This window comes from Pristiophorus japonicus, chromosome 29, assembly GCF_044704955.1.
Source record: "Pristiophorus japonicus isolate sPriJap1 chromosome 29, sPriJap1.hap1, whole genome shotgun sequence".
In the NCBI taxonomy this organism is placed as follows: Eukaryota; Metazoa; Chordata; class Chondrichthyes; family Pristiophoridae; genus Pristiophorus; species Pristiophorus japonicus.
This window is the reverse complement of record NC_092005.1, coordinates 7,833,170-7,842,411: the sequence shown is the minus strand read 5'-3', so window position 1 is coordinate 7,842,411 and position 9,242 is coordinate 7,833,170. Positions and strand designations below refer to the sequence as shown.

Here is a 9,242-nt window from a genome sequence, read left to right as displayed (position 1 = left end):
TCTTTCACAGCACAAGCAGCTGCTGTCAGATCCAGCAGAAAGACTTTAAATGATTGGCTTTTGTCGCCCATATCGTCCCTCGTGGCTTGTCTTCCACCATGGGCTTACTGTGTTTGTGTATATACTGACTGCACCCCCTCATTTCCAATGGAATTCTTCCACTCACACAGCCGTCCTTCATTCGAAAAAAATCTAGATAATTAATCAATTATTTATTTATTTAAAAAAATCAAATTCAATTTTTAAAAAATAAAATTTAAATTTATTTATTTTCTAAAAATGTTAAATTTGTAAATTGGCTTTGTGTCTGGGTTGATTTTACGTCCCTTCCTCCTTTCTGCCTGTCGATCACCTGTGGTTTCAATTGCCTTGGTCCTGAGCCATACGCTCACTCACCCACTGCATAATTTCCTTCAGGGATGATAGAAATCTCACTTTATTTTTTTTTAAGGGGAACTGCTGTCAGTCATGTGTCATTCTGCATCTGTGTAAAAGGGATGTACTTGCAGTCGCGGATCATTCTTTTTCTGTTTAAAAAGGATGGGTGTCTGTTCCGGTTCATAAACTGTCCCTTTATAATTAATTTTCTCATAATCCCGGAACATCCTGTATAGTTTTAGTTTAGAAGGAGTGTCATTTCAGCTACAGTGACCGAATTGTTAAACTGTTGTTTTCCAAGTTACATTGGTGTTGCCTGCGACGGTGCGCACCCAGATCGCAGTGCATCTATTCATTTACTCGAAATATGCTCATCTTTTCGTAATCCACCCCCTGATATAGCAGTTGCGCCGAATTTGCTCCCAATATACCCAACAACAAATCTGACACGCACGGCAGAGACTTCCTGGCCCACTGAATAAGGCGTCTGACATTGATTATAATCGCGACATTATCAGAAGATTGCAGGTTTGTGTCCTGCCGCGGTCAATTAGTTTGCTGCATGAAATTTGTTATTCTTTGTTGTGATTCTGCCGAAAAAGCAACCATCTCTTCCAGTCACTCACCTGAAGTAAAGTAAGGCTGTTTGCTTTAAGAATCTAATGCCACGTTTTCATCACTGTCGATCTGGTTGCACGGGCAGAGCAAGCTGTGAAGTGGACTTTGTTGCACATTATTTCTCTTTGGATACAAAAAGCAGGAGATTGAATGACTGACGCTGTGGTGAATAGGCGATGAGGTGGACGAGAGGTTAAGGCGATGGACTCCTGATCCATTGTGCTCTGTACGCATGAGCTCTAATCCCTTCCTTGTCGCTATTGTATTGCAGCTTTTACCCCGCTGGTCGTTTTGTCAATCACATTAACCTCATCGCCAAATTCGCCTTTTACTGACAAGGATGCTGCACTTTGCTCATGTCATGTCTCAAATTAATAATATATTCGTCAAAGTGATAACATTTGTAGGACTGTGGAGAGGGTGACTAATTAGATAGGACACTGAGGGACAGCACAATCACGATGAGCCGGATATCTTTTCTCACTACCGTCAGAATCTGCGAGCTATGCTCTTCACTGTCGGCGGCTCCTTGGTCTAGGTATATGATTCCCGCTACGGGATGATCATATTTGAAATGTGAGAGGTCCCGGTCTCAATTCTCGGACGAGGCACGCCATCTTTTACTCAAAGTTCCGCTTCTCACAGCCGCTCGACATGAGAGAAAAAATAAATATTTCACATTAAAAGGTGTGATTTTGCACCGATGTTCCCACAGCGTGCAAAGCCCACAGCAAAGAGAAACTCATCCAACTGAGTAAAGTTAAAGTGTCTCAGAGGTACTCTGCTCTGTGTCTCGTTGGATAAAATAAGCCCGTGTTTGGTTCCAGCCTATACTTGATCAGTATATCTTCCTGTCTGTATGCATACGCTCACCTCAATTGGGATAAGCATACATTCAGCGTCAATGTCCACCTCTGCCCTGAATATGAGTGTGCCCTGTTTCTCTCGAGCTGAAAAGATGTCAGAAGCCAGCTTTAGTATTAGGCCCTTGGCTTCCGAATTCAAACCGGACAGGAAATCAATCTGGTGTGGCCAAGCTGCCTGGTCTGATGAAAAGACGGTGATAACCTATACTGTCAGCATGTTATACTCTTCTGCCCTCAACATTCGGTTCAACGTATCGGATCATAAGCACCGCTCCCATTGTCTGGTAATGGTACTGCAGTTCCCACTAACACCTCCTATGGACCATACTTTATTACCTTATTGCCCGATTACCACCCACTTTGCCGTTTCCCATTGTGCTATTTATTATTTAATCACTCCTGCGTTACCATGTATCACAGACGTTCCCTTTTGTCCTTTCTCGCTGCGTATTTCTTCCAGGTGCTATTTTTGTAGAAAAATTCTTTAACCTTTAAATTTTTCCTAAAATATCGGAATGATTATCCGACAGAATGTGAAACCGGGTTCTTCATCCACAGAATCTCCACGACCTGCTGAGTTTTACACTATTATCTGTTTTTATTCATTCTGTTTCCGTATCCCTTTTAAGGGGATGTGCTGTCTGTCCGTGATCATTCTCTGTCTGTTCAAAATGGTGTGCTACCAGTCCCGGGTCATTCTGTGTCTGTTTAAAAGGGATGTGCTGTCTGTCCCGGATTTCAATTTCAAATTTCATAAGCTGCCTTTGGAGGTGAGAAATTTTAGTTTGTTTGTGTGTTTGTTTGAACCAGACTGTGTGCAAACGTTGTGTGCGATCCTACTGTACATGTCATGTTATGTGAGAAAAACACATTACATGCAACTTGATGCCAAACTGATTTGTTTGAACACTCCCTCGTCGACTCGCTGACGGTAGAAGAATCTGCTGTGCGATTTTGCTATTCCACATCTGAAAGAAGGGTAAAATACTCAAGTTAGAAATATAGCGATTTTAGCCAGGGCTTGCTTGTGGGTTGTGTGACATTATGACATCCTCCACCCTCATGTTCAAATTCATATCAAATCAAATCAAGACAAGACAAGACAAGACATGACTGACTGACTGACTTTGTTTATGCATATATATATATATATATGATTATATACAATCCCAACTTTTTAACTTTCAAAATAAACGTGCTATTTCTGTTCTTCCTGCACCGGGCTCCATTACAGTTGACCTCTTTCACAGCACAAGCATCTGTTGCCAGATCCAGCAGAAAGACTTTACATGTTTGGCTTGTCTTCCACTGTGGGAATACTGTGTTTGGTTATTTACAGACTGTACCCCCTCATTTCCAATGTAATTCTTCCAGTCACACAGCCTTTCTTCAAATCGAAAACAATCTAGATCATGAATTAATTATTTATTTACTTAAAACAAATCAAATTCAATGTTTTTTAAATAAAATTTATATGTATATCTTTTATAAAAATTTTAATTATATATATATTTGTAAATTGGCTTTGTGTCTGGGTTGGTTTTACGTCCCTTCCTCCTTCCTGCCTGTCGATCACCTGTGGTTTGAATTGCCGTGATCCTGAGCCCCACGCTCACTCACGCATTGCACAATTGCCTTCAGGGATGATAGAAATCTCACTTTATTATTTTAAAGCGAACTGCTGTCAGGCATGTGACATTCTGCATCTGTGTAAAAGGGATGTACTTGCAGTCGCGGATCATTCTGTGAAAAGGATGGGTATCAGTTCCGGTTCATAATCTGTCCATTTAAAATGAATTTTCTCAAAATCCCGGATCACCCTGTATAGTTTGAGGAGTATGAATTCAGCTACAGTGACCGAATTGTTAATCTGTTGTGTTCCAATTTACATTGGGGTAGCCTGCGCCGGTGCGCACCTAGATCGCAGTGCATCTGTTCATTTTCTCGAAATATGCTCATCTTTTTCTAATCCACCCCCTGATTTAGCAGTTGCGCCGAATCTGCTCCCAACATACCCGGCAACAAAGTTGACGCGCATGGTAGAGACTGCCTGGCCAAATGGATAAGGTGTCTGACTTCAATTATAATTTCGACGTTATCAGAAGATTGCAGGTTTGTTTCCGGCTGCAGTCAATTAGTTTGCTGCGTGAAATGTTATATTCTTTGTTGTGAATCTGCCGAAAAAGCAACCATCTCTTCCAGTCACTCACCTGAAGTAATGGAAGGCTGTTTCCTTAAAGAAACTAATGCCACGTTTTCATCATTGTCGATCTGGTTGCACGCGCAGAGCAAGCTATGAAGTGGACTTTGTTGCACTTTTTTCTCTTTGGATACATAAAGCAGGAGATTGAATAGCTGACGCTGTGGTGAATAGGCGACGAGGTAGACGAGCGGTTAAGGCGATGGACTACTGATCCATTCTGCTCGAAACGCATGAGTTCCAATCCCATCCTTGTCGTTATTGTATTACAGCTTTTACCCCGCTGGTCGTTTTGTCAATCACATTTGACCTCATCGCCAAATTCCCCTTTTACTGACAAGGATGCTGCACTTTGCTCAAGTCATGTCTCAATTAATAATATATTCGTCAAAGTGATAACATTTGTAAGACTGCGGAGAGGGTAACTAATTAGATAGGTATCTGAGGGACAGCACAAACACGATGGGCCGGATATCTTTTCTCACTACCGTCAGAATCTGAGAGCTATGCTCTTCACTGACGGCGGCTCGTTGGTCTAGGTTTATGATTCCCGCTACGGGATGATCATATTTGAAATTTGAGATGTCCCGGTTCCAAATCCCGGACGAGCCATGCCATCTTTTACTCAAAGTTCCGCTTCTCACAACCGCTCGACATGAGAGTAAAAATAAATAATTCACATTAAAATGTGTGATTTTGCGCCGAATGTTTCCACAGCATACAAACCCCAGAGCAAAGAGAAACTCATCCAATTGAGTAAAGTTAAAGTGTCTCAGAGGTACTCGGCTCTGTGTCCCGTTGGATAACCTAACCCGTGCTTGGTTCCGGCCAATACTTGATCAGTGTATCTTCCTGTCTGTATGCAGAAGCTCACCTCAATTGGGATAAGCATACATTCAGCGTCAATGTCCACATCTGCCCTGAATATGAGTGCGCCCTGTTTCTCTAGAGCTGAAAAGATGTGAGAAGCCGGCTTTAGTATTAGGCCCTTGGCTGCCGAATTCAAACCGGACAGGAAATCCATCCCGGATGGCCAAGCTGCCTGGTCTGATTCAAAGGCGGTGACACACTATATTGTAGGCATGTTATACTCTTCTGGCCTCAACATTAGTTTCAACGTATCAGAGCATAAGCACCGCTCCCATTGTCTGGTCATGGTTCTGCTGTCCCCACTAACACCTCCTATGGACCATCCTTTGTAACGTTATTGCCCGATTACCATCCACTTTGCCGTTTCCCATTGTGCCATTTATTATTTAATCACTACTGCGTTACCATGTATCACAGACGTTCCCTTTTGTCCTTTCCCGCTGCTTATTTCTTCCAGGTGCTATTTTTGCTGAAAACATCTGTAATCTTTAACTTTTTCCTAAAAATTGGAATGATTATCCGACAGACCTTGAATCCGGGTTCATCATCCACAGAATCTGTACGACCTGCTGAGTTTTACACTATTATCTGTTTTTCTTCATTTTGTTTCCGTATCCCTTTTAAGGGGATGTGCTGTCTGTCCGGGATCATTCTCCGTTGTTTAAAATGGTGTGCTATCAGTCCCGGAGCAATCTGTGTCTTATTAAAAGGGATCTGCTCTCTGTCCCGGATTTCAAATTTCGAATTTCATAAACTGCCTTTGGACGTAAAGGAATTTTAGTTTGTTTCTTTGTTTGTTTCGGCAACAGTGTGTGCAAACGTGCTGTGCGATCTTACTGTGCATTACATGTCATGTGAGAAAAATGCATTACATGCAACTTGATGCCAAACTGATTTGTTTGAACACTCCTTCATGGACTCTCTGACTGTAGAAGAATCTGCTGTGGGATTGTGCTATGCCACATCGGAAAGAAGGGAAAATACACACGTTAGAAATGTAGCGATTTTAGGCAGGCCTTGCGTGTGGGCTGTGTGACATGATGACATTCTCCACCCTTCTGTTCAAATTCAAATCAAATCAAATCAAGACAAGACATGACTGACTGACTGACTTTGTTCTTACATATATATGTACATATGTATATTTATATACAATCCCAACTGTTTAACTTTCAAAATAAACGTGCTTTTCCTGTTCTGGCTGCACTGAGCGCCATTACATTTGACCTCTTTCACAGCACAAGCAGCTGCTGTCAGATCCAGCAGAAGGACACACGATACTTTAAAAGATTAGCTTTTGTAGCCCAGATCTTTCCTCGTGGCATGATGGGCTTACTGTGATTGGGTACTTACTGACTGCACCCGCTCATTTCCAATGGAATTCTTCCAGTCACACCGCCTTTGTTCAATCAAAAAATATATAGATTATGAATCAATTATTTATTTATTTAAAACAAATGATATTCAATTGTTTAAAAATAAAATTTAAATGTTTTTCATTTTTTTAAATGTTAATCATATATATGTGTATATATATATATATATATATAGTTGTAAATTGGCTTTTTGTCTGGGTAGGTATTACGACCCTCCCTCCTTCCTGCCTGTCTATCACCTCTGGTTTCAATTGCCGTTTCAGCCCCGCGTGTTCCTGACTCCCATGCTCACTCACGCACTGCAGAACTGCAATCAGGGATGATAGAAATCTCACTTTATTCTTTTAAAAGGGAACTGCTGTCAGTCAAGGGTCATTCTGCATCTGTGTAAAAAGGATGTACTTGCAGTCGCGGATCATTCTGTGTCTGTTTAAAAGGGATGGTTGTCATTTTCGATTCATAATCTGTCCCTTTAATACGAATTTTCTCATAATCCCGCATCATCCTGTATAGTTTAAAATGAGTGTGATTTGAACTGCGATGGATGAATTATTAAACTGTTGTGTTCCAAGTTACATGGGGTTGCCTGCGCCAGTGCACACCCAGATCGCAGTGCATCTGTTATGTTACTCGAAATATCCTCATCTTTTCCTAATCCACTGCTTGATATCGCAGTTGACCCGAATTTGCTCCCAATAGACACAACGACATTTTTTACGCTGATGACGGAGGCTGCGTGACCTAATGGATAGAGCGTCTAACTTCGATTGCAACGGCGACGTTATCGGAGGATTGCAAATTTGAGTCCTGCCGCGGACAATTAGTTCGCTGCGTGAAGTTTTATATGCTTTGTTTTGATTCTTCCGAAAAACCAATCATCTCTTCCAGTCACTCACCTGAAATAAAGCAAGGCTGCTTGCTTTGAGAATCGAAGGGCATGTTTTCATCATTGTCGATCTGGTTGTACGGGCACAGCAAGCTGTGAAGTGGACTTTCTTGCACGTTATTTCTGTTTGCATACAAAGAGCAGGAGATTGAATGGCTGAAGCTCTGCCATGCAGGTGACGAGGTGGCCGAAAGATTAAGGTGATGGATTGCTAATCCATTGTTCTCTGCACGCATGGGTTCGAATTCCATCCTCGTTGTTATTGTTTTACAGCCTTGACCCCTCCCTACTTGTTTTGTTAACCACATCGCCAAATTCCCCTTTTACTGACAAGGATGCTGCACTTTGCTCATGTCATGTCTCAAATTAATAATATATTCGTCAAAGGGATAAAATTTGTCGGACTGTTAAGAGGGGGACTAATTAGATAGGTCTCAAAGGGACAGCGCAGGCACGATATGTCGAATATCTTTTCTCACTACCATCAGTATCTGAGAGCTACGCTCTCCACTGTCGGCGGCTCGTTGGGCTTGGGGTATGATTTTCGCTTAGGAGTGATTACATTTGAATTGCGAGAGGTGTCGTGTTTAAATCACGGACGAGTCGCGCCATATTTTACTCAAAGTTCCGCTTCTCACAGCCGCTCGATATGTGAGAAAACAGACATATTTCACATTAAATGGTGGTATTACGGGGTTATGGGGAGCGGGCAGGGAAGTGGACCTGAGTCCATGATCCGGTCAGCAATTATCGTATTAAATGGTGGTGCAGACTCGAAGGGCCATGTGATCTATTGCTGCTCATATTTCATATGTCCTTATGTTCTTATAAATGGGCGGTCCCTTATTCTAAGTCTATGTCCCCTAGTTTTCCTTTCCCCTATGAGTGCAAATGTGCTCTCTGCATCCACCTTGTCGAGCGTCCTCATTATCTTATAAGTTTCGATAAGATTACCTCTCATTCTTCTGAACTCCAGTGTGGATCGCCCCAACCTACTTAACCTATCTTCATATGTCAATCCCCCTCATCTCCGAAATCAACTTAGTGAACCTTCTCTGAACAGTCTCCAAGTATATCCTTCCTTAAATACGGAGACTTAAACTTTACGCAGTACTCCAGGTGTGGCCTCACTAATACCCGATACAATTGTAGCAGGACAAATCTGCTTTTATAAGCCATCTCATTTGCAAAAAACGCATATTCCATTTGCCTTCCTGATCAATTGCTGTACCTGCATACTGATGTTTACGTTTCATGCACAAGTACCCCCAGGTGTCCCTGTACTGCAGCACTTTGCTACTTTTCTCCATAGGAATTTAATTTGCTTTTCTATTCTTTCTGCCACAGTTGGTAAGGTCACTTTTTCACACATTATATTGGAACTGCCAAACTGTTGCCCACTCACTTAACCTGTCTATATCACTTTGCAATTTTTTTGTGTGCTCTTCAGAATTTGCTTTCCTACCAATCTTTGTATCATCACCAAACTTAGCTCCATTGCACTCGGTCCTTTCAAGCAAGTCGTTAATATAGATTGCAAATATTTGAAGACCCAGCACCGATACCTGCGTCACCCCACTAGTCACTGTTTGCCAACTGGAAAATTACACATTTATCCTGATGCTCTGTTTTCTGTTATTTAGCAAAGCCTCGATTCATGCTAATATTTTAAGCCCAATCCCGTGAGCTGTTACCGTGAGCAATAACCTCTTATGTGGCACATTATCGAATGCCTTCTGGAAATCCAAATACACCACATCGACTGGTTTCCTCTTATCCACTCCTTACATCCTCAGAAACTCCAGCAAATTTGTTAAACATGATTTCCTTTTCATGAATCCATGCTGATTCTGCATGAATGAATCATGCTTTTCCAAATGTCCCGCTACTGCTTCATTAATAATGGACTCTAGCATTTTCGCAACGGCAGATGTTAGGCTAACTGGTCTATAGTTTCCTGTTTTTTGCTTGGCTCGTTTTTAAGGGGCGTTACATTTGCGGTTTTCCAATCCGCTCCAAACGCCTCCGAATCGAGGGAAGTTTGAGAA

General features: G+C 41.9%; 1 non-coding gene across 1 annotated transcript; it reads left to right on the top strand.

Moving 5' to 3' along the window:
- Positions 1 to 7,371: 7,371 nt before the first annotated feature.
- On the top strand, positions 7,372 to 7,453 carry trnas-gcu (transfer RNA serine (anticodon GCU)). The gene has a single exon. It is a non-coding gene; the product is annotated as a tRNA-Ser (tRNA).
- Positions 7,454 to 9,242: the final 1,789 nt, after the last annotated feature.